The 24666-nt window shown below is 41.4% G+C and overlaps 1 long non-coding RNA gene and 1 pseudogene across 1 annotated transcript; both read right to left on the bottom strand.

The window, feature by feature from the left end:
- Window positions 1–10792: 10792 nt before the first annotated feature.
- Window positions 10793–14486, bottom strand: LOC148349868 (uncharacterized). Its single transcript, XR_015847204.1, has 4 exons — window positions 14426–14486; window positions 13207–13385; window positions 11310–11421; window positions 10793–11233 (listed from the first exon to the last, which is right to left on the bottom strand). It is a non-coding gene; the product is annotated as an uncharacterized LOC148349868 (long non-coding RNA).
- Window positions 14487–23996: 9510 nt separating this feature from the next.
- On the bottom strand, window positions 23997–24149 carry LOC148349869 (5.8S ribosomal RNA; annotated as a pseudogene).
- Between the last annotated feature and the right edge of the window lie 517 nt (window positions 24150–24666).

Raw genomic sequence — 24666 nt, forward strand, 5'->3', positions numbered from 1 at the left:
TCCAGGTCTCACTGTCATTGCCCACGTGAGCGTTGAAGTCTCCCAGCAGTACGAGGGAGTCCCCAGGGGGCGCGCTCTCAAGCACTCCCTCTAAGGACTCCAAGAAGAGTGGGTACTCTGAACTGCTATTTTGCACATAAGCACAAACAACAGTCAGGACCTGTCTCCCCACCCGAAGGCGGAGGGAGGCTACCCTCTCGTCTACTGGGGTGAACCCCAACGTACAGGCGCTGAGCCGTGGAGCAACTAATATGCCCACGCCGCCTCTGCGCCTCTCATCACGGGCAACTCTAGAGTGGAAGAGAGTCCAACCCCTCTCGAGAGGACTGGTACCAGAGCCCAAGCCGTGTGTAGAAGGTGAGTACGACTATATCTAGTCAGAATTTCTCAATCTCACACACCAACTCGGGCTCCTTCCCTGCCAGAGAGGTAACATTCCATGTCCCAAAAGCCAGTTTCTGTAGCCAGGGATCGTCGTGCCAAGGACCCCTCCCTTGGCCGCTACCCAGCTCTCTGCGCACCCGACCCCTTTGGCCCCTCCTACAGGTGGTGTGGCCATAGGGAAGAGGGTGCCACGTCGTCCTTTCGGGCTGTGCCCGGCCGGACCCCGTGAGAAAATGTCCGGCCACCAGGCACTCGCCAGCGGACCCCACCTCCAGACCTCGCTCCACAAGGGGTCCCCGGTAACCCGCGTCCGGGCGAGGGGAAATTGCGGACCAAAGTTCTTATTCTTCATAGAGGTCTTCTGATCTGCGTTTTGCCTGGCCACTCACCTACCAGGGGCTTAAAGCCCCCAACAACATAGCTCCTAGGATCATCGGGACACACAAACTCCTCCACTACGATAAGGTAGCAGATCATGGAGGAGCAACAACACCTTAAAAATGATCACAGATTACAATACTGTACATGAAATGAAATGAAATGATCTGCATTTATATAGCGCTTTTCAAGTCAATGACTTCCCAAAGCGCTTTACATTGTGCTTCACATTTCCCAATAGCGGCCGTGATCTGTGCAGCCATGTAAAGGCTGCTAACCTGCTTATTGGGGGTATTGGGGTTTCAGTGTCTTACCCAAGGACACTTCGGCATGTAACACGGACAAGCCGGGATTCGAACTGGGATCCCTTAATCCTAAAACGATCGCTCTACCTCCTGAGCTAGTGCCGCCCCATGGCATGTACAATACATGGCATTTCTAAAAGGATTACAAGTACAAGACGAAGAAGGTGCATCTACAAGTGGACTGGGATGTAACAAACCTCCAGCAAAGCAGCATTTGTGGCCTACACGCCATACAAAAAAAGTTTGCAAAGGCACAAAGAAATACCCAATGCTGTTACCCGCTATATCGTCAAAGAGAAGCTTCCGCTTAACACCATTTTGGGGGAAGGTCTTGTAATCTTATGCACACAATGGATAAAAAATATGCCCTTCCCTCGAGGACTTATTTTACTCAAGTGGCTGTTCCCAAACTGTACGCCGAATGGCTGAAGTGGAAGCTGAAATGCACAACATATCCTATTTTGCTACAAAATCAGACTTGAGGTCTAGCCAGACCACTGAACCATACATGAGCCTCCACTGCATTTTATTGACTATTCTTTCAACCTGAAGAGCCGCTACTTGACTACAACCTATTTTCCAGAGGAGCATACTGGAGAAAACATTGCGAAGGGTCCGAAAGAATGCCTGATTTCCTGGGGCTTGGATGAAACTAAACAAATGTGCATCACTACAGATAATGCTGCAAATAAAATTAAAGCTGTGGACCTATATGACTGGAAGAGCCTGCAGGGTTTTAGTCACGGATGCATTTGGTAAGATTTTGGTGCGCCTTATGATCGTGAAAACACGGTATTCATTTTCGGTGTCATTTTTACCAGTGAACACATCCTTCAATGCTTCCTCTTTTCCACTTCGAAAAATGTCCCCCACACGTGTCCGTACGATGTCACCAGTCAATAAAATATGTCATGCCACATATCATAGCCTAAACTCTTGGGATTCAAGATATGCTGACCATTTAAAAATGTACTCATCACAGAAAAATAACGATCAGTCTGAAACAAGACGTCGTGCAGCCATCACATTCGATGATAATACGTAACCATAGCCTCTGCATCCGCGAGAGTCAAGTGAATTAAACCGTGTAAAACATTCACATCAAAACACACGATAATGCCAACAGATTAAAAAAGAAATCTGCCTAAAAGCCTTTCTGCATCTTTGGCCGTTCCTTGTTGCTATCTGTCTGTTTAGCCCTAAATTCCAGTTAAAAAATAAACTGACTAGTAAAATTATTGTCTGTTAGCACCAAAACGTGATTGACAAATTTCTAGCGCAAGCCTGTATTGCTAAAAAGGACCTGCATTCTTTTGTTATTTCCGAATAACTTTAGCCAATAGTGACTGGATCAAATGATGATTGACACATTGGTTAGCCAATGAAATTATGAATAAATCGATATGACGATGTCAATATTGTATTCAAATTAGACCCTGGAATAAGTGTGCGTAAGGTCACTAGATATTCATTTTTACCCACCACTTTTAAGCGCAAGTATGCACAATTATTGATTGACTTCTGGAAAGAGAATTCAAACGTTTAAAGCTCTTTCACAATGTTTAAAAAATTGGTTAATGCACAATTCACATATGCAAATACATTATTGTTGAAAACTGGTTGTCTCCAAATGGCCACTTTTGGAAACGCCTCATCCTACCTTTGGAATAGAGGTAAGAGAATTCTCCCACCGTGGTCCGCTGCGTGTCGTAAGAGGCGACTAAAGTGGAGGGAGCGAGGGGACTGGGGATCCTCTCCTCTCTATCTCTACTCCCTAAGAGACAGCAAGACAAAGAAAGGGGGGCGGGAGACCGGAAGGTCTCGCAAACCATAGTTATAGGGTCACTAAATGTGAGAGGATATGGATGTAAAGCGACTGAGTGGAAGAAAGAGGAGATCAGAAGGATTATGACTAAAAGGACGGTTGATGTGTTACCCTTGAGTGAAACAAAGATGAAAGGAAAGGGTGAATTACAGCTTGGAGGTAGGTATGGTAGAAGGTCTGGAGTTACGGGTGGACATGCTAGAGAAGGAGTGGCTGTGCTTGTGAGTGAGAAAGCAAAGGAAAAACTGGTGGATTGGAAAGAGATATCTTCCAGATTGATGTGGGTGAGGTTGAAGTGGGGTGTACAAGTATGGATTTTTATAAGTCCATATGGACCTGGTTCAGAAAGAAGCTCTGAGGAGAGAGAGGAGTTCTGGAAGGACTTGTCCGAATGTGTGGCAAGTGCGAAAGAAGGGTGGAAAGTGGTAATACTAGGTGACCTAAATGCTAGAGTGGGTGATGGAACGGTTAAAAATGTGATTGGTAGATATGGAGTAACAAGAAGAAATGAGAGTGGGGAGGTATTAATGGAGTTATGCGTGGAAAATGAGTTGGTGATTGAAAATACGTTGTTTGGAAAGAGGGACGTGAATAAGTATACCTTTGTCAGAGTGGATAGTGGCAAGATGGTGGACAGAGCACTGATGGATTATGTAGTGGTTAAGAAAGGGATATTAAGTAGATTGTTGGATGTGCATGTTTACAGAGGTGAAATGAGTGGTATGTCTGATCATTTTTATGTGGAAGGAAAACTAAGAATAGATGGATCGTGGAGGGCTAGTTATAAGAAGAGTGTGAGGGAAGAGGTGAAAATGTCAGAGTTGAATAAGGCAGAAAAGGAAAGAGAGCTTAAAGAAAGGATAGGGGAAGAGTATGAACAGATTAGTAGAAGAGAAGTGGAGTGTGTGGAAATGGAATGGAAGTGGTTTAAAGAGGCAGTGTTGAGGAGTGTAAAAGAAGGGTGTGGAATGAGAAAGGTTGGTTGAGGTACTAGGAAAGGAAGTGAATGGTGAAATGATGAGGTATCAGAGGCTGTGACAGAAAAGAGACGTGCCCTTGAGGAGTGGCTGCAAGATAAGAGTGGCGATGCGTATGAAAGATATAAAGTGAAGAAAAGGTTGGTAAAAGCGGCAGTGGAAGCAGCAAAAAGGAAAGCAAATGATGAATGGTGTCGAGAGATAGGAGTGAACTTTGAGGAAAGGAGAAAAGTGTTCTGGAAAGAAGTGAAAAGAGTAAGAAAGAGTGAGTCTGGAAAGGAAGAGAAAGTGAAAGATAAGAAGGTAGATTGCTGGTGAGCGGTAGTGCAGTCAGGACGAGATGGGCAGAGTATTTTGAGGAGTTGCTAAATGTGGAAGATGGGAGTGAAGTGAGTGTCGAGGCGATCAATGGTATGGGGAGAATGCCCGTGTTGGGTGATTTAAATGTGAAGCCTGTGGAAACATGGGAGGTGCAAAAGGCAGTGAAAGAAATGAAAGGGGGTAAGGCACCTGGGTTGGATGGTTGTACTGCTAAATGCCTGAAAAAAGGTGGCACAGCTATGATTGACTGGTTAGTACGCTTGTTGAATGTATGTTTTTTAAGTGGTGTGGTTCCTGTTGATTGGTGTAGTGCATGTGTGGTGCCATTGTATAAGGGTAAAGGTGATAAGTATGAATGTAGCAATACGAGAGGTATCAGTTTGTTGTCTGTGTCCGGGTAAGCTGTATGGACGAGTCTTGATTAAGAGAGTGAGAGAAAGAACAAATGAGGTGGTGATGGAGGAGCAGAGTGGTTTCAGGAAAGGCAGAGGATGTGTGGATCAGGTGTTTGCAGTACGACAGGTGTGAGAAATATTTTGCAAAAGGTAAGGATGTATATTTGGCTTTCATGGACTTGGAAAAGGCTTATGACAGAGTTGATAGAGAGGCGTTGTGGCAAGTGTAATGTATGGAGTTGGTGGAAAGTTGTTGGAAGCATTGAAGAGTTTTTATGTGAACAGCAGAGCATGTGTAAGAGTAGAAAGTGAGACAAGTGATTGGTTCCCTGTGTTGACTGGTGTGAGACAGGGGTGTGTGATGTCGCCATGGCTGTTTAATGTGTACATGGATGGGGTGGTGATGGGGTTGTATTTATCCTACAGTTGACATTTACAGCACAAAAACCTGAAAACTTGTGCCAACACTACCTGGAGTGTCATGCCCAATTTCGTTGTCACAATATGTTAACCCATTTTGTAACAATGACAATAAAGGTATATTCTATTCTATTCTAATATGTTATATGTGTTCTCAGCCATTTTGAAGAGTTCTCAGCCCGTAAGCTTCTCTTCAAAGCCATGAGTTGTTTTTTTATGTACAGACTGTGTTTTTGTTCTCACATACCAACGAAATACATCCTGACCTGGCATCCCATAACTCAAGATTGTTCTTCACCAAAGAGCCTGGGAAAAAGGAGTTTCCCAGGACCAAGGTCACCTGTCATCATTGGATGGAAAGCAGACCTTCGAAAGAAGACTAATCAACTCTACGTAGCAAAGGCAAAAACTGAATATTAGAAGGGAGGTTTTTCGAGGAGATCCTCAGAGCCAGAGCCGAGCCGAGCCAGAGCGCAGCAAGCAGGGCAGAGCGAGCGAAAAGATGTCTAACAACAGAATCTCGGCGGCTCTCAATATGATGATTAATAAAGTAACTAATTATAAAGAACCGATTCTCTTTGTCCTATATTGCAGAGCGTTTTATTATTAATGTTGGAAACGTGAACCTAACAGGTGGTGAGAGAGGTGAATGCAAGAGTATTTGGCAGAGGTGTAGAGATGATGGATAACAGTGGAATTGTGTGGCAGGTAAGTCAGTTGTTGTTTGCAGATGACACAGCGCTTGCGGCTGATTCTGAGGAAACATTGAGAAGGTTGGTAATGGAGTTTGGAAGGGTATGTGATAGGCGTAAGTTATGTGTGAATGTTGGGAAAAGTAAGGTGATGAAGTGTTCACGTGATGGAGTGGGCAGGGCGTTGCATGGACAGGTGCTGGACGAATGAAATGAAATGATCTGCATTTATATAGTGCTTTTCAAGTCAATGACTTCCCAAAGCGCTTTACAGTGTGCTTCACATTTCCCAATAGCCGCCTTGTATTGCAGCCATGTAAGACGCTAACCTGCTCGTTAGGGGTGTCTTCCCCAAGGACACTTCGACATGTAACACGGACAAGCCGGGATTCGAACTGGATCCCAAGACGAGCGCTCTACCTCCTGAGCTACTGCCGCCCTGGAAGAAGTTGAAAGTTTTAGGTACTTGGCTTGTCATGTAGCTGCAGTTGGTGGAATGGAGTGCGAGGTATTGCACAGAGTGAATCAAGTAAGCAAGGTGTTGGGTGCTCTCAGGAGAGTGATAAGCAACAAAAGTATGAGTGTGGATGTTAAGAGGAGACTGTATGAGAGTGTGATTGTGCCGACTGTGTTGTATGGTGCAGAGACGTGGAGTCTGAACGCAGATTTAAGAAGGAAATTCAATGTTTTTGAGATGAAGTGTTTGAGGACTATGTTAGGAGTGACAATATTGCATTGATTGAGAAATGAAATTGTGAGAGACAGAACTGGAGTAGTCGTGGAACTGAGCAAGTGTGTGGATAAGAGAGTACTCGGTTTGTTTGGACACATGGAGAGGATGGATGAGGAGCGAATGTTGAAGAGGATCTACAGAGCAGAAGTGAATGGAAGGAAACGAAGAGGAAGGCCGCGCTTGACGTGGATGGATTGTGTATGAATGCACTTCAGGAAAGAGGTCTAAATCTAGTGGAAGCTCGAGCTCTAATTGGTAATAGGAATGAGTGGAGAGGTGTTGTAAAAGGATAATGGGATGTTTGGACGCGTTCTAAGGGATGGGCAGGGCACTTGTATGATGCGACAGGTGTAAACCGGTGAAAGCTCTCTGGCCCTGCTGTTGAACAAAAGAGTGTGTTGTGTCTCCCTGACCCGAGTGACATGGCTGCTTTCTTGTGTCACGCTTCATCTGGAGGGACGAAAGCATGACCAACTTTGATGCCAAGGTGCCTAACTTGTTTGGGTGTTTGGGTTGGCCATGGTCCAAAAATGTTTGTGTGTGTTTTTTGCTATTTTTTCTCTTTTATTTTCTTTGTTATTGTATGTGTTTGTCTTGCTGTCGGTCACCCCTCTCGAGGGATATGACCAAGGTAGATAGATAGATGGATAGATAGGAAAAATGTGTGAAACACAATGTTCAGTTTTTGGGAAAGCACTCATCTAGTTTTTCTAAAATCTTAAATGTAAGAGAAACATTGAAAAGTTTCTGTATTTCTTTAGCCGGTGTCAAACTATAGAACAATCTATGTGAGGACTTGAAGCAAATTAAAAATATCCATCAGTTCAAGAAAAGATACAAAATATGATACTTAGTGGTTATAAAGGAGAATGAAAATGAAAGCAATTGCTGGGGAATTAATTCATGTGTATGTATATATATACATATATATATAAATACAGTGGCTTGCAAATTCGGCCCTCTTAAACTTTGTGACCTTTCGCCACATTTCTGTGGAAAGAACTGAAAGCTGCTGTTCACAAACGCTTTCCATCCAACCTCACTGAGCTCGAGCTGTTTTGGAAGGAGGAATGGCCAAAAATATCAGTTTCTTTATTTGCAAAACTGATAGAGACATACCCTGAGCGACTTACAGCTGTAATCGCAGCAAAAGGTGGCGCTACAAAGTATTAACTCAGTGGGGCTGAATAATTTTGCACACCCACTTTTTGTTTTTTTTTATTTGTTAAAAATGTTTAAAATATCCAATAAAGTGTGTTCCACTTCATGATTGTGTCCCATTTAATGTTCATTCTTCACACTAAATTACAGTTTTATATCTTTATGTTTGAAGTCTGAAATGTGGCAAAAGGTTACAAAGTTCAAAAGAGTCAAATAGTTTCGCAAGCCACTGTATATATATTTATATGTATTTATATATATCTATATAAAATGTGGGTATGTGTATATTTATATATGTGTATTTAAATATGTATGCATATATACATATTTAAATACACATATGTATATCCAGATAAAAGTATACATATGGGATTTTATGAGTTTATATACATGTATGTCTGTGTGTATACAGTCTATATATATATATATTTATATTTGTTATCTTTTTGTTAACAGTTGAGAGCTAATAAGCTGTGCTTCTTCTCACTCCTTTCTGAATATGTATTTTGTTTTCTATTTCTTCGTTTTGTGGTTTATGTAGCGTCCCGAATTTTTTTGACAATGATCAGGAAGACTTGCGCTGCTTGTGATGCATTTTTAGAATAAATAAATGACAACGACAACAACTATTTTTCATTTATCCCCTTTGTGAAAATCTCCACTGACGGGTTGGATTGCAGCCACTGGCCACTTGCACTCATGTGACTCACTCACAACCTCTTCAAAAATGTTAATAGTAAAATTGTATCAGGTAGTTATGGTAAATTGGTGCTTTAGTCGATAAAAGAGTTTCCCGTAGAATTTTGTGAGAGCCCAGTGGGTGGACAGTCTAAGAGAGTCCGGGGTCGTGCCCACTGCATAGAACAGAAAAAACAAGTTACTTTTTTTTTCCACATACAAAAATTGTTATACGTGTACACAATTTAAAATTATCACAAAAAAACATAAAATATGGGGAAAATGTATAAGTTGACTGATATGTTATTTCTAAGCGCAATTCATTACTGATGGGAATTTTGGTTCTTTTTGGAGAAGCTGCTCTTTTAGCTCAGCTCCCAAACGGCTCTTCAGATTTTGAGGTTGCTTTAACCGATATACCACCAATAATAATGTATTATGTTTGAAATGAATTAATGAAAAATGTATTATACTACTATATTATATTAGCCTTTACTTTTTCAAACATCAGTGAACTTTTAACTAATTTAAACCTTTTTTAAAATACTAGGTCAATTTCAAAGGCAAACAACGTAGAATCCCTAAAAAACAAACTACACAACAAAATGACAACTAGAAATATTAACTCCTTAGTGTTATAAAAAAAAGTTTCTATCCAAGAACGTTTGACTATTTACAATTCAACTTCTAACCAACAACACTGAAACAACACAGAACCTTTGAAAACCCGAAAAAACATGAACGAAAATGTTTATACAAAAATATAATTGGTCTCTATCAATGCCGGAGTGGGTAAGAGATTTGGGATGAGAAAAATAATTTGAACATGTGTATGTCACTTGCACAATCCAAGCTTGTGTATTCATTCTCTAATCCAGTGAGCCAGGGCACGTTTTTTACATTGGAAAAAGTTTGCGGCACATTACTAACCAAAAATGTGATAAAATGACACTGAACAATACTTACAATATAATTTATAATACCCCCAGTTTTTACAGCACAGACACTTGACATTGACATAATATTCGCAGAAAATGATTTATAAATGTTTTATAAAATTTTTAAAATTTACATTGGATAATTTCTAATGGCACACCTGACGATCTCTCACGGCACACTAGTGGTTGAAAATCACTGCTCTAATCAGCTACTTGTGGTAAGCAAATAGAGGGAAAAAATAAACTGTAATAAAGAAAGATAAAAGAAGTAAACGGCCGGGAGAATCGAAAAATTACAAGGAAAATGAGAAAAAGGAGGGAAAAGCAGAAAAAATATGAACAAGAGGAAAAATGCTAGAAAAAAAAATCTGAAAAAGCTTGGGGAAAAAGAAAAAGAGGAAGAAATAAAGAAATAAAAAAGCTTGTGAGCAATAACCTCCTCACAGATGCCTACCAGTTCATTGGGCTGGCATACAAGTTCCTGTTGAACATTTTATGTACACAGGTTGCATGTGAGCAGAGATTCTCTGCTTTAGAATCTGTGAAAACTTGGCTAAGAAGCTCACTGTCTCAGGAACATTTGAAGGCCTTCAAGCTGATAAACAATGAAAAGGAAATTCTCATGTCCATGGACAATTACATTGTCATCAACAATGTTGCAGAGACCAGTGCTTTGCTTAGTAGTAAAATATGTGTAGTGAAGCTACTCCATTAGAGTTATAAGAGATTAGTGTAAAGCCTAACCCTCTGTTGGGAAGGCAGATTCGTACATTTTTTCCCAATATGGTAGTTATCCCTCCCCTTTCGATTGTCAACTTTTCAATGATAAGAGTCTTTTCATGCTAATTTTATTCATTCTCAAAGTACAAAGTTACATTGAACTTGCCTCTTCCTCTACACATATATTCCACCTGTCTCACTTTTACTGCCCAGGTGCCGCTGGTAACTGTTACAAAAAATGCATCAATTTGCTGCATCATTGCATAAGCCGCATTGTTGAAAACTTGTGACAAAAGTCACGGCTTATAGTCCGGAATTTACGGTAGTTTATTGGATAGGATCCGGCACCATCCCCCGCTGCATTACGAGTTTGATTCCACCCAAATATATTTTGAGTGATCAATCAATACGGCACTTGTTCCTTTTCATAGCGACCCTAACCCTTACTGTAATTACATTCCATGTGCCTTCTAGACAGGTATGCCATATATATAAAAGAAAAATCACAAAAGACTCATTTATGTGGGGGCCGCCCAATAGTGCAGGAATCTTTGTATATATGAATGGAATACCCTGGTGACCAACTAAACAAAGCAACATTCATTTTTTTTAATACAATTTCACACCTTTATTAGTAACTCTCCACGTCATATAAACTACAAATTGCATATTGTGTAATGTTCTGCATCTTATACTACAACAATGCTTCAAGCAAGCAAATGGCATTCTCTAAACTACAGCCCTATGCATACATATTTAAATACACACACACACACACACATATATATATATATATATATATATATATATATATATATATATATATATATATATATATATATGCAAAGATCACATCAAATTACGGACTAAAACAATGAAAATAGTAACGTAGCAAACAACAATCATTCAGGTTGACAAGCAAAAGGGACTTTCACTTTGTGTTCCGTGTCAAAAGATCACAAATGTTCAAGTACATTTTTTTCTTCATAATCTTCTGTAAAAATGTGTAATCCAAAATGTTTTGTATTACCAACGTAGACACAAAATCATTTCATTGTATTAAAGATTTGTTTTGATATTTTTATTTTAACGTCTTAAATTCTGGTCAATATTATAGATATACCCCTTGCATTACTTTTTCTCCATGCGGCCCACAATTCAGAAAAGTTTGGACACTGCTGCAATAGGTAAAGCTGCTGTTTTTTTTAATGGTCAGCAGCCTGGGAGGGCAGAAAGTTAAACTCATGGACTCATCACTCAGCAACATCTTGCTGCTTGCAGCGGTCAAAAGCGTACAGCGCAGCACCTGCAAGGGAACATGGACATGTAGCCAAAAAAAAGTCAAAAGCAAAAGGAGGCTTAAAATATCTTCACATGCCCACCTGTATCGTCGTGGGCACCCGTGATGACCAACCATGTACTCCTGAGCATAGCAGAAGCGTCTGCAAAGTCCTTGATTACTACAGGTCCAATATAGTGGTTCTGGATCATTGCCTGCAGGTAGCAGTAGTAACAAAATGATCATTGCAGGGTTAGATAGCCCACAAGTACCATATTTTCCAGACTATAAGGTTCACATCGAAACCCCAATTTGTCCAGCAAGTGGCCTTAAAACCCAATGCTCTTAAATATCGCAGAATATGGTGGACAAGATTAAAAATGCACCCTTATTACAAGTTAGTATGCATTACAAGTATGCATTACTATACAGTAATTAAAGATATGGTAAAACCGTATTTGAGCAATAATTAATTAAATCGATTAGCAAAGCTGACCTAAATTGCAAAATATTGTATGCTGCAGAATTCAAATCCAAGTAGTGACCGTGAAAGTGCCTGTATTTTACTTCTAGACCAGGAGTGTCAAACTACTTTTAGGAAAAGAGAGAGAAAAATTGAGAACACAATTAAGTGAGAAAAGGATAAAAAAATAAGGAAAAATGAGAGAGAAAAAGAGAACAAGGGAGAACGAGAAAGAAAGTCAGAAGTAAAGAGAAAGAAAAAGGTATAGAGAGAATTGAGAGGGCACAATAAACAGAGCTCAATAAAGAGAAAAACAATAGAAAGAGAAAGAAAGAAAAAAGGGGACACATAAAAATGAGAAAGTAAGAGAGAAAGAAAGTGAGAAAGAGAAAAATAATAAGAGAGAGAGAGAGAGATAAAGAGGGAGAGAGAAAAGTGTAAGAAAGGAAGTGAGGAAAATCAAAAAGACATAAAAAGTGAAAGAGGGAGAAAAGAATGATTGAGCGATAGAGAGAAAGCGAGAAAAAATTAAAAGAGCGAGTTGGAAAGACAGACAAACAAAAGAGAACGGAGGAGGAAAAATAAGAAAGAGAGCGAGAAAAAAATACAGCTCTGGTTGTTTTGCAAGTGCCACCTGGCTTGGGTGACACCAAGTGGTCATATTTCAATCTGCAGCTCATTTCTCTTGTGCTTCTCTTGGCATTGTCTCCCAGGCCCAATTAAAAACCTTGGCGGGCCTGATCCAGCCTGTGGACCACATTTTTTATACCTGTGCTCTAGACCATTAGTGGTTCAAATGACATATGACAAGGCATTAGATCTTCTCATTTTCACACTATACTCACAGTATCAGGAACACTGATGTATATAGTGAATAATGATGGATTAAGCCAGTGTTGTCAAACAGGCAGGCCACGGTGACAGATCAGGCCCGCTAAGGGATTGAATCCGGCCCGCGAGACAACGCTCAGAGATTAAGCACTCTCTCCACTTCTTCCCCAATGAATGTTAGAAAATTGAGAAAACAGAAAGTCCTTCATCAAAATACAATACAAGCTCTTTTATGCAAGCATTCATATTTAACCGAAAGGTTATTGATGCACAGGTGAAGAAGTAGAAGGGCTGTTTAATCAGAATGCACTATAAAAATCATTGTTGTGGCACTGTGAGTAAAATAGTGTGACAATGGAATAAGGTCTAATGCCATTTAATGTGTTATCTGTGCAACTGAGGTTCAGTAGTGATGTGTTAGCATTCCCTCGCCACTATTTGGGTTTGATTTCCATTACATACAGTGTTTAATGATTGTGGTCAGTGGCACATTATTGCAATGCTTTTTTATATACCAGTACACACTTCTACTGTAGCATATGTATGAAAAATATATAACAAAAGACTATTGGAGTCCAATTTATAATCCAGCCTTATAGCGCGGAAAATACAGTAATTTGTTGTGCTTCCATGTGTGGCTGATAAACAAATGTGTTGATTTGTTAGCAAACTGCCAAGGACATTGCCAGATGTGTATGTTGCTTACCTTCACTGACAGAAAACATCAGCAGAATGATGAGGAGGACCAAGGCCAGTCCCTTCATATTTGGACATGGGTGACTGCTGTGGAAATGTCGCGTGTGCTTATGCTAGTGCTGCTGGATTTATTTTCAATCAAGGGGGCGGAGTTGGCCGGCCTCTGTCCAAAATCTGATGACAACGTGTCTTTGAATGAAGAGAGTCCAATAAGTCATGATCACAACCAGCAATAAGGTTGAGCCTGTCTTTTCTGTTTGCAAGTTTTCTACCTGTTTGTTGTTTCTTCATTTTTTTTCTGACTAAAGCTCAACGGCTGAGTAATCATGTAGCTAGAAATGTATGTCACGGAGAGGTGCCAGACAGTTAAGTGTTTTCTAAGAGTGCTTGGTGTTTAGGTCCCCTCCTAATCACCCGACCTGCTGTGTCGGCATGTAAATGCAGCAGCAGTTGATGTGTTATTGCTGATGCGGAGAAACCACAATAAAACTATACAAAAGATGGTGCAGCCAATTGTCATCTACACAATAAGATTAGCAGGCTGCTCATGATGCAGCTACACAGGTGCTAGCTCAGCATCACGTCCTCTAGCGGTTGCTTCAAACAACTGTTTTTCCATCAGCCTTTGATTTTACATTTCGGATCTCATGCAGGAGTCTATATTGCTTGCTTTGTTGTACAAAAGACGCACAGAGTTAGAATCCTCTTAAAGTCTGACGTTGACCACAAAAACATATTTATTTTGGCTGTCAGGCGAACCTTAAGAATACAGTGGAACCTCGGTTCTCGGCCATAATCCGTTCCAGAATGCTGTTCGAAAACCTATTTGGTCGATCACCGAAAATGGTTTTTCCCATTAAAAGTAATGTAAAATCGTTTTAATCTGTTCCAACACCCTGAATGTTTACCATGAACGTAAACATGAAGCTAACCTAGGCTAATCGTACGTTCGCGTTAGCGTAATCTTCCGTACGAAAGATTACGCTAACATGAACGTGTAAAAATTTAAAAATCAGGTCATTTACACGTCATTTAGCACCCGAGTCTCCACAACAAGTGGCTAGCGCTTCATTGGAAAGGGAGCTCCGTTCTAACACCCTGAATGTTTTACGTAAACAAAGCTAACCCAGGCTAATCGTACGTTCGCGTTATCGTAATCTTCCATACGAAAGATTACGCTAACATGAACTTGTAAAAATAAAAAAAGGATTATGAATAGGATTTCTTACCTTTGTGGTGGACGGTGGGGAGAGAAAAATCATCAAAAGTTTTTCAACCTCTTCAAAAACTTCCGGCAGTTGCTTGCTTATAGAGCTAACTTCCTTAGCCGTATCACTCTATTTCACAGCCTCCTTATTCTTTACTATTGTACTGATAGTAGATTTAGCCATGCTGTATTCCAGGGGTCGGGAACCTATGGCTCGCGAGCCATATATGGCTCTTTCTATGAGTATCTGTGGCTCAGAGACAAATTTGATTGCATGCAAAATTTCTCCAGTTCGTTCAAAACTTGAGTTGTCTATCCTGTTCAGGTATACGCAAAGCCAAACCAAAGCTAAACAACAAGGTATTACTTCGCAGAATATATAGGGCACGTTTTTCACTACAATTTACAGTCAAGGTGTCACACAAAAAAAGGGGAAAAAAACTCGTTTTGGCTGTACAACGCTAAAGAATCCTTTATATAAAAGTTCACTATATAATCTGTGTTCAGTGTTCAGATACCTTATGATGAATCCACAGAACTGTAAATACGCCAAAACACCGGAAGAGAACTTAGTCATTTGATTGGGTGAGTGGGAGGGATGGGTGGAGCTATGCAAAAAGTGCAAGCACTCCCTTCCATCTCTCGCCCTACGCCGTTTGCGCCAAAAGTAAGCTAATCAGGCTCTCTATTTGCAGAATGTTGTGACGTTTTTACACAATAACTACTTGCATCTGGTTTTGAAACCAATATGTATGAAAAAAGGGTCAAAAGGAGTTTAACCGATCTTGAGTAAATGCAAGAAAGAGACAAGTTTAAAGTGGTATGTTGGTTGATTTTGGGACAGGGGCTCTGGTATTATTCTCTTTTCATAATTTTTATCAAATCATCAAAAATAAATGTGCTGAAGACTAAGCTTTTGTCTGGGGCGCGGGTTTAGCAATTTAGTAAATTTGTCTCATAATATATGGTGTGGCTCTTTCCCAAAGTAAAATTAATATATTTTGTCAAAAAGGTTCCCGACCCCTGCTGTATTCACTAGCAAGATCGGAAATTCGTACACCTCTTTCATATTTAGCTATTATGTCTTTCTTAAAGGCAATAGTTGGACAAACAACTTGTTTTTTTTTTCACCTGTCCTGCTTGCACCGACCTTCTTCGGAGGCATAATTAGGGGCTAAAACACCCGTACGCCGCTCAGCATCGCCCCTAGCGTGCCGGCGTTCGAACTCCGATTTTTTGACCGAACAGCGAAGCAAGAATTTCTCGAAATTTTTGGTCGAACAATGATTTGTCCAAACTGAGAGGCGTTCGAAATCCGAGGTTCCACTGTATATTGTCTGTGTCAAATTGATTTATTGATTGTATTTGTGGATGAATATTGTCTGTGTATCGCTTTATTGTGAAAAGACCAACCAGAAGTAGAAGTGATGTTACGGTATGCTAAGTGTTTTGGGAATGGCGCTGAGATGAATCAAACGTGTTTTAAGTTGCTCCACATTGTGTCGCATGAATCCAACAACACGACATGGTGTCAGAAGTGAGAGCTTTTTCGCCGGGGAGTGAAAGTAAGCCGTTTGGGGATGATAAAGAAGAGTTATTGAGCCGAGAACATGTCCGTGATGGATAACGCAGCAGGCGCACAGGTCACACAACCTCACCTACAACGTCCTCAACTACGAGCTAACTATGCTAATCTGCCCCCAAGTCCTACGTTCACCTTCCAGCCGCCCGAACTGTTTGATTTTTCAAAGCCATAACAATGGGAGAAGTGGATTCGAATGTTTGAAAGATTCCGGTAGCAGGTAATCTGCACCTCGGCTCTGAAGAAGGCCCACAGACTTCGGTAAAAGAAACACTGGATGCACCCTTTGAATAGAATAGAATAGAATAGAATATACCTTTATTGTCATTGTTACAAATGGGCTAACATATTGTGACAACGAAATTTGTACCAAGAAAGAATGCAATATATGACAGAGCAAGATTTATTCAGCGAGTTCAGCTGAGTAATGAAGCAGTTGACTCATTTGTAACAGCGCTGTATGCTTTAGCTGAAAACTGCAATTATGGAGCACTCCACGACAAGTTAATCCCAGATCGAATAGTTGTATGACTCAGAGATACAATCTTGGCCAAAAGACTACAAATGGATAAACTTAACTTTAGAAAAAGCAATAAATCAAGCAAGACAGTCTGAAGTAATAAAAAGGCAACACACAGACATTAGAGGTAAGGTAAAAACAGAACTGGAGGCTATTACATTAAAAAAAAAAAATACCCATCCGAAAAGTCCCATAGCCATACAAAACGTCCAATAAGAGCGAATCTGCAAGTGAGACCTCCTGCTACTGGTGTGGAAAAAGCCCTGCACATGGAAACATACAATGTCCAGGAAGAGATGTAATTTGTCAAACCTGTGGGAAAAAAGGACATTCAGTAAACTATGCTCAACTGTTAAATTTGTGCATGTGGTAGACAGAGAAAAAGATAACGACGCACCCATTTTTCTAGGCTCTGTGGACGTAGGTTCAGGTCCTTGGTTCGCAGATGTCACGGTTCAAAACCACAAAGTCAGGTTCAAAATAGACACTGGAGCTGATGTTTCGGTAATCCCAGCCCAGATATACAACTGTATAAATAAAAATGTGTCAGAGTTGTCAAAACCAGATAGACCATTGTTTGGATCATATGGTACTCCACTCAATCTATTGGATATGAGTAAGAAGACACTGAAGAAGTGAGAACACATAAATAAAGAGAAAGTAGATTTTTTTCAAAGACTTACATGTACCGTATTTTTACGACTGTAAGGCGCACCTAAAAGCCTTTATTTTTTTCAAAAGCTGACCATGCGCCTCATAGTGCAGTGCGCCTTAGATATGGATCAATATTGAGTTGCAAGGTCTAGCAACTAAGGAAAGCAGCTGGCAACTAGATTGTCCCCTGTTGGCGAAGTAGTCTGCAGTGTGTACTGGGATAGATATACCGGCGTTTTATTTCCAGACCAATGTGTCAATCATCATTTGAATCGGTCACTATTAGCTTAAGTTATTCGGGGGTAAAGGAGATGGGTCGTTTTTGCATTAACAGGCAAACAAAGCCTGCAATCACCCGAAAAAGATATGAATCACAAGTTTGGTTGGTGTTCTGCCTAGAGAAAACAATTTTACGAGTCTGTTTATTTGTAAACAGAAATTATTGGGCTAAACAGACAGCTAGCAACAAGCTACGTCCATAGATGTAGAGATGCTTTTCGGTGGATTTTTTTTTTTTTTGGTCAGAATAATGACGCATTTTGGAGTAAATATTTTACATGGTTTGATTTACTGCATTCACGGCTGTAAGAGGACCATGGTTGCGTATTATTATTGAATGTGATGGCTGCAAGACGACTTTGGTGAGCTACCCCGGGTTTATATTTTCCCAGTATCTTGTTTCAGACTGATATTGATGTTTCTGTGATGAGTCTATTTTTAAATCAAATTCTACGTTTTTATTGTCATATGCACAGTAAAGAACGATGTTTCCCTGCAACAAAGAAATTCTTACTTTGCTGTCCACACAGTAGCCAGCAGAAAATAAAATAAAAACTAGGAAATGGTTTGTATTTCTTGAATCCCAAGAGTTTCACTTTCCTAATGATATGTGGAATGACACATTTGAGTGATTGGTGACATAGTACAGAGATCGTGTCCGTACGTGTCTGAAACGTGTATTTGCTTCCTTGTGAGTCATCAGAATGCTAAGGGGTTAATACGTTTGAATAAACTATCCGACTGTTTTGTTGACGTTCCTACCGTAGAGCCTTGTAGTCCGGCGCGCCTTATGTATGGAAAATATATGACATAAAAAATATTTTTGGGGGGTACGCCTTATAACCCGGTGCACCTTAAAGTCATGAAAATATGGGAGCTTTATTAAGCTGACCTGCAAAGTGTAAAGCTTAACCTTGTATCTAGAGCGGACAGCATTGTTATCAAAGTGTTGAGGGAAACTTATTCCAAGTTGTATCAAGGTTTGGGTTTAATGCAACAATCTTACACTATCAAATTGAGGCCAGATAATGTTCCATTTTCCCTGTCTGTACCAAGCCGTGTGCTAGGGCTGCACGATTACCGGAAATCGAATCAACATTGCGATGTGACGTAGTGGGGTAGTGAAACCGCAAATCACTGCATTTTTTTTCCAAAGTTTTGTAGTAAGTGATGGAGTTTTGGCCAACCACAATTGTTACTGTTCAAGTTTTAAAAGTGTTGGCCAATCAGAAGCAAGTTTTATTGAGAGCTCTAGCCAATAAAGGTGATTCAAAGTTTGCAAGCACCACACTACTCCACACCCACCATGTGAGCTCATTGAGTCGTCTTGGCGGAATCCATAAACATAGTCCCAGAGTCATCAAACGACAAGGAAACGAAGCTTGCACCGAAGAAGGTCGGCATATCACTTGTTTGGACCTATTTTGGTTTTGACGAAGTTGACCTTGAACAGAGGAAAAACGCCCATTGCAGAATTTTCTCTTGCATAGTCGCTAGGTCCAGAGGAAACGTAAGTAATTTGTACCAGCACCTTAAAAATTATCACAAAGTACAATACATGGCATTTCTAAAAGGATTACAAGTAAAAAACAAAGAAGGTGCATCTACAAGTGGACTGGGAGGTAAACAAACCTCCAGCAAAGCAGGATTTGTGGCCTACACGCCATACGAAAAAAGTTTGCGAAGGCACAAAGAAATACCCAATGCTGTGACCCGCTATATCATCAAAGATTAGCTACCACTTAACAGCATTTTGGGGGAAGGTCTCGTAATCTTTTGCACACAAAGGATAGAGAATATGCCCTCCCCTCGAGGACTTATTTTACCCAAATGTACGCCGAATGCAGGGCTGAAGTGGAAGCTTAACTGCGCAACTTATCGTATTTTGCTGCAACATCAGACTTGTGGTCTAGCCGGACCACTGAACCATACATGAGCCTTTTATTAACAATTCTTTCAACCTGAAGAGCCGCTACTTGACTACAACCTATTTCCCAGAGGAGCATACTGGAGAAAACACTGCAAAAGGTCTAAAAGAATGCCTGATTTCCTGGGGCTTGGATGAAACCAAACAAATGTGCATCACTACATGCTGCAGATAAAATTAAAGCTATGGCCCTATATGATTGAAAGAGACTGCAGTGCAATGGTCACAAATGCATTTGGTAAGATTTTCACTATAATATTTCGTGTAAATTTGCATAGACGTGTCAATTTCACTATATTTCTGAATGTTATTATATTTTTTTCAGGGAATGCGGTGAAAAAAGAACTGTGAGTGAAGCGAGCAACCGGGCTTTGTAAGGAACTAGTTGGTCATTTTTCCCATAACTGGAAAAAGAAGGCTAAATGACTGAGGCACAAAAACGACTAAACCTACCAGAGCATTCTCTTGTCACAGAATGCGTAACAAGATGGGGGTCTAAGCAAAAAATGATGGACAGAGTGTTGAAGGAAAAAAAAGCCTTGACTGTCTGAAGACAAGAAAACTTTACATCTGGTACCCACTTGGCAAGACATTGAAGTGCTTGAATCAATAAATGGTGCCCTCAAACCACTTCCGGAGTTTACTGACATCCTACCAGGTGAAAAATATCTCAGTATTTCATACTTAAAACCAGTCCTTAATCTATTGAAAAATATAACTCTGGCTGAAAAAGAAAATGACACTGAGTCACAAAAGAACTCAAGTTCAAAGTAATCAGTTACTTGGATGTTAGGTTCATGTCCCCAACATTTTTAATAAAACGCTCTGAAATAAAAGAAGACATAGAGAATCGGTTATTTAGAATTAGGTACTTTATTAATCATCATTTTGAGAGCCGCGGAGACTAAGCTGTTAGAATCTCCTCCTCGCTCGCTTGCTTGCTCTGCTCTGAAGACGTCCCCGAACCCTCCTAATATTTAGTTTTTGCCTTTTGCTACGTAGAGTTATTTAGTCTTCTTTTGAAGGCCTGCTTTCAAGCCGATGATGAAAGGTGACCTCTGTCCTGGGCAAACTCCCTTCCTTCTTCCCAGGCTCTTTGGTGAAGAACAATCTTGAGTTATGGGATGCCAGGTCAGGATGTATCCATTGGTATGTGAGACAAAAGACAGGCTGTACATCAAAAACAACTCATGGCCTTGAAGAGCAGCTTACAGGCTGAGAACTCTTCAAAATGGCTGAGAACACATATAACATATTAAATGTCAACTGTAGGATAAATATAATTATACAATCCTAACATTGGAGAAACACATAATGACCAAGCCACGCAGGACTTTCTGGACATTGCTTCGCTACTAGGCCCAAGATTTAGAGGTGATTATATCAGTCCAGAGAAGATTGACAGCATCAAAAACACGGTGAAACAAAAAATGGAGGAAGTAGATCGATAGCTCGCTCACTTTTCTGCTGGCCCGCATGACCGCCGCGTGGCTCGGGGCAGTAGTGTGCCAGCAACAAGCTCTTGTTTAGAGTAGAGGTAACACTTTTTATTCATGTAAGTTAATAAGTGAAATGTAATGATAAGAGTAATAAATAGTAGTAGCAGTAGTTTTAATAAGTAATCAGGAATGGTGGGTTTGAATTAATACTTGAATATTTTTTCGCACTTTTAGCACATATTACATTAATTGCAGACATGTCACGTACAGTGGGACCTCGCTACTCCGCGCTTTGACGTTCGCGGGTTCAGAGCTTTGCGGGCCTAAAAAAATGCTAATAATAAAATAAAATAATTTAAAAAATAATAATTTTTGAAGGGGCGTCGCTACTTCGTGGTTCCACGTTCGAGGGTTCAGAGCTTTGCGGGTCTAAAAAAAAATAATAATAGAATAAAATAATTAAAAAAAAAAAATCTTTTATTTTTTAAAGCATTTTTGAAGGGGCGTCGCTACTTCGCAGTTCAATTTTCGCGGGTGGTTTTGGTCCCCATTAACCGCGATAACCGAGGTCCCACTGTATACAGCTTTAAAAGTGTGTGGCTTATTTTTTGTGTGCAATGTTTGCCTTTTATAGTGTGCAAATGTTCGTACATTTCTTAAAGATTTCACGATTTATTTTTTTCAAATAATATTTCTGCTAGATGTTAAAGTCAAGTCATGTCATGTTTATTTGTATAGCCCTTAATCACAAAGAGTCTCAAAGGGCTGCACAGACCACAGATTATTGCAAACCATGGACTATTATTACACCATCCCCTGATGTAAAACCTACATGAGGGCAAACAAAAACTCAAAATCCTCAACATGAGGAAAATGAAAAAACCTTGAGAAGGGACTGCACATGAGGTAATCCCCCTCCCAGGATGACCAGGCTCCAATGGATGTTGCAATAACAAATAAAAAACAGATATTGTCAACATAGAATATAAGTTATTCATATGCTATAGAATGGAAGTGTTTTAAGCCTAGATTTAAACATTTCCACTGAGGTTGCAGATCGAATCTCAGGAGGAAGAGCAATCCACAGCACCAGGACCCGAATGGAAAACGCGCTCGAATCTTCGGATCTCTTCTTGGCTCATGGATCACGAGTAGACCAGCATTTTCAGAGCGAAGGCTCCGGACCGGAACATAGGGGCAGATGAAAGATACGAGTCCATGCATGATTTTGTATAATATCAACAGGACCTTAAAATCGCATTTTAAACTAAGAAGGAGCCAATGCGGGCAACACGGCGGCGCAGTGGTTAGCGTGTGTGCGGCACAGTTCTGAGGTCATGAAATCGAACCTCCTGTGCGGAGTTTGCATGTTCTCCCCGTGCTTGCGTGGGTTTCCTCCAGGCACTCTGGTTTCCTCCCACATTCCAAAAACATGCATGTTAGGTTAATTGGCCAGTCAAAGTTGTCCCTAGGTGTGAATGAGCGAGCGAATTGTCTGGCCCTGTGTGCCCTGTGACAGGCCGGCAACCAGTTCAGAGTGTCCCCTGCCCACTGCCCGAAGATAGCTGGGATGGGCTCCAGCACCTCTGCGACCCTACTGAGGATAAGCAGTGCAGCTAATGGATGGACTTGGCAGTTGCCTCACTTAGTGTAAAAGCCATTGACCCGCTGTCTAACAGCGCTCTGAAAGTGGGGCCATCTTGCACAAGTACAGTTCGTCAGTCTCCGTTATTCTCTGAAGCCCCTGAAAGATCAGCTTCTTCGATGGAAGTATCGTGTTGCTGTATAACTCATTGATAGATTGATTATCTTGCATGTCAGGCATCACATTAGTGGTGGGAGGCATACTCAATTGATCTGCACTGTTCTCCCCTATGCGCAGATCAGTCAGTTTCCCAGAGACAGTGGGACAGCTTTCTTCACTGAACAGTCATGTCGAGAATGGCCTGGGGCATGGCAGTGAAAGCAAAGCTTTTTTTTGGCAATGAGAGAGAGCACTGTGTTCGTCATCTTTGCAAATAATACATGGTTTGTCAGTGAAACCATTAATTCTGTCTCCAGGTCACCTGGTTGGAGTTCGCCTTCTCTCTTGAAACTGGTTAAAGGCACCACGTAGCATAACTTTCTCCAACATGCTAATAACGTCCGTTTCGAGGGACATACTGTGGGCTCGAAGTCTGAGGTGGCTCGTGCATGAGGGTTGGACTATGGCTCACCTCACCTATTCGCAGGTTGTTGTAGGGAAGCTGCTTTGTAGCTCTTCTCAGCTACAAAGCGAGTTACCTCAATTTCAGGGTTGTCCAATGTTTTTCCCTGCTCTCTCAAGCAGTCAGAGGCAAGGTCAGCTGCTCTGTTTAGTCTCAGCCAGTAGTCATTGGGGTCTTCCTGGTCTTTGGGCAAGGTTGAGTAAAAGTCAGCTAAAGGGGCAGCAGAGTACTTAGTTCAGCTAAAGTGTTTCCTGAGAAGACTATAAATCATGTCATGGCGGGTATAGACGTCTATATTACTGTTTCTAATGCCAAACCTAACTACATCTTTAGCTTTTCCTCTCAGATGCATAATGATTTCCTCGGCCTGCTCTTCAAGCCTCACATTACTCTTCTTAATAAATGTCCTCATTGGATCAAAACCATATTAAAGAGCTTTCTTTTCAATTTACATAAAATACATTTTAGAATAGGGCAGCACGGCGGCGCAGTGGTTAGCGCTTGTGCGGCACAGTTCATGTCATGGGAACCTCCTTCGTGGGTTTAAATCCAGCTCCAGACTTCCTGTGCGGAGTTTGTATGTTCTCCCCGTGCTTGCGTGGGTTTCCTCCGGTCACTCCGGTTTCCTCCCACATTCCAAAAACATGCATTTCAGGTGAATTGGCCGGTCCAAATTGTCCCTAGGTGTGAATGAGCGAGTGAGTTGTCTGTCCCCGTGTGCCCTGCGATTGGCTGGCAACCAGTTCAGGGTGTCCCCTGCCCACTGCCCGGAGATGGCTGGGATAGGCTCCAGCCCCCCCGCGACCCTAATGAGGATAAGGGGTACGGCTGATGAGATGAGATGAGATATTTTATTTATTTATTTTTTTTAATTATTATTTTTTAGACCCGGTTAGTAGGGAACAAAACCACCCGCAAAAAGTGAAAATCTGCGAAGTAGCTACGCGCCTTCAAAAAAAATAAAAAAATCTCATCTCATTATCTGCACCGCTTATCCTTATCCCAGCCATCTCCGAGCAGTGGGCAGGGGACACCCTGAACTGGTTGCCAGCCAATTGCAGCTGCAAATCACATTAGTTCTCGCAGCTAGCTGCGTTCTTCATCGACGCACGAGCCGAGTGATCCACCGCTAAGAGTCGTACAGCTGGGCGATTTTACGTCCGCCCGGGACAATCAGAGACAAATTCACGACAGGGTTTATACCTGCGCCAGACCGCGGGTGCCGTTCGGTCATTCCCGCGAGCGAGCCCCTAACCCGCGGCGCGGGTACTTTCGGGCGCGATACGCACGACACAGTTACGGGGGTCCCGCGCACGCCCGCCGCCTTTTACCCACCGCCTTTCGCCCACCGCCTTTCGCCCGCCGCGCGCGGACGGCCGCCTGTCGTCGCGCCGCGCTACTTGGGTCGTCGGACGAGCGGGCTCCCCCCAGTTACGGGGGTTGCCCGATCACGCCCGCCACCTTTTCTGGCGTCGCGCCGTGTGACGCCGCGTCCGCTGAACTCGTCTCGCGGCATGTGACATGTCAAAAACCAAAACAAACCCTACCCCATACCAGCAGGTGGCACTGTTGGACTCATCATTGCAGGACACTTACCAAAAACTATACACATATTTCAGCAGGAATTTCCAAAAAACAAAAGTTATTATTACACC

This window comes from Urocampus carinirostris, chromosome 17 (assembly GCF_059441175.1).
Source record: "Urocampus carinirostris isolate Australia breed hairy pipefish chromosome 17, RoL_Ucar_1.0, whole genome shotgun sequence".
Taxonomy (NCBI): Eukaryota; Metazoa; Chordata; class Actinopteri; order Syngnathiformes; family Syngnathidae; genus Urocampus; species Urocampus carinirostris.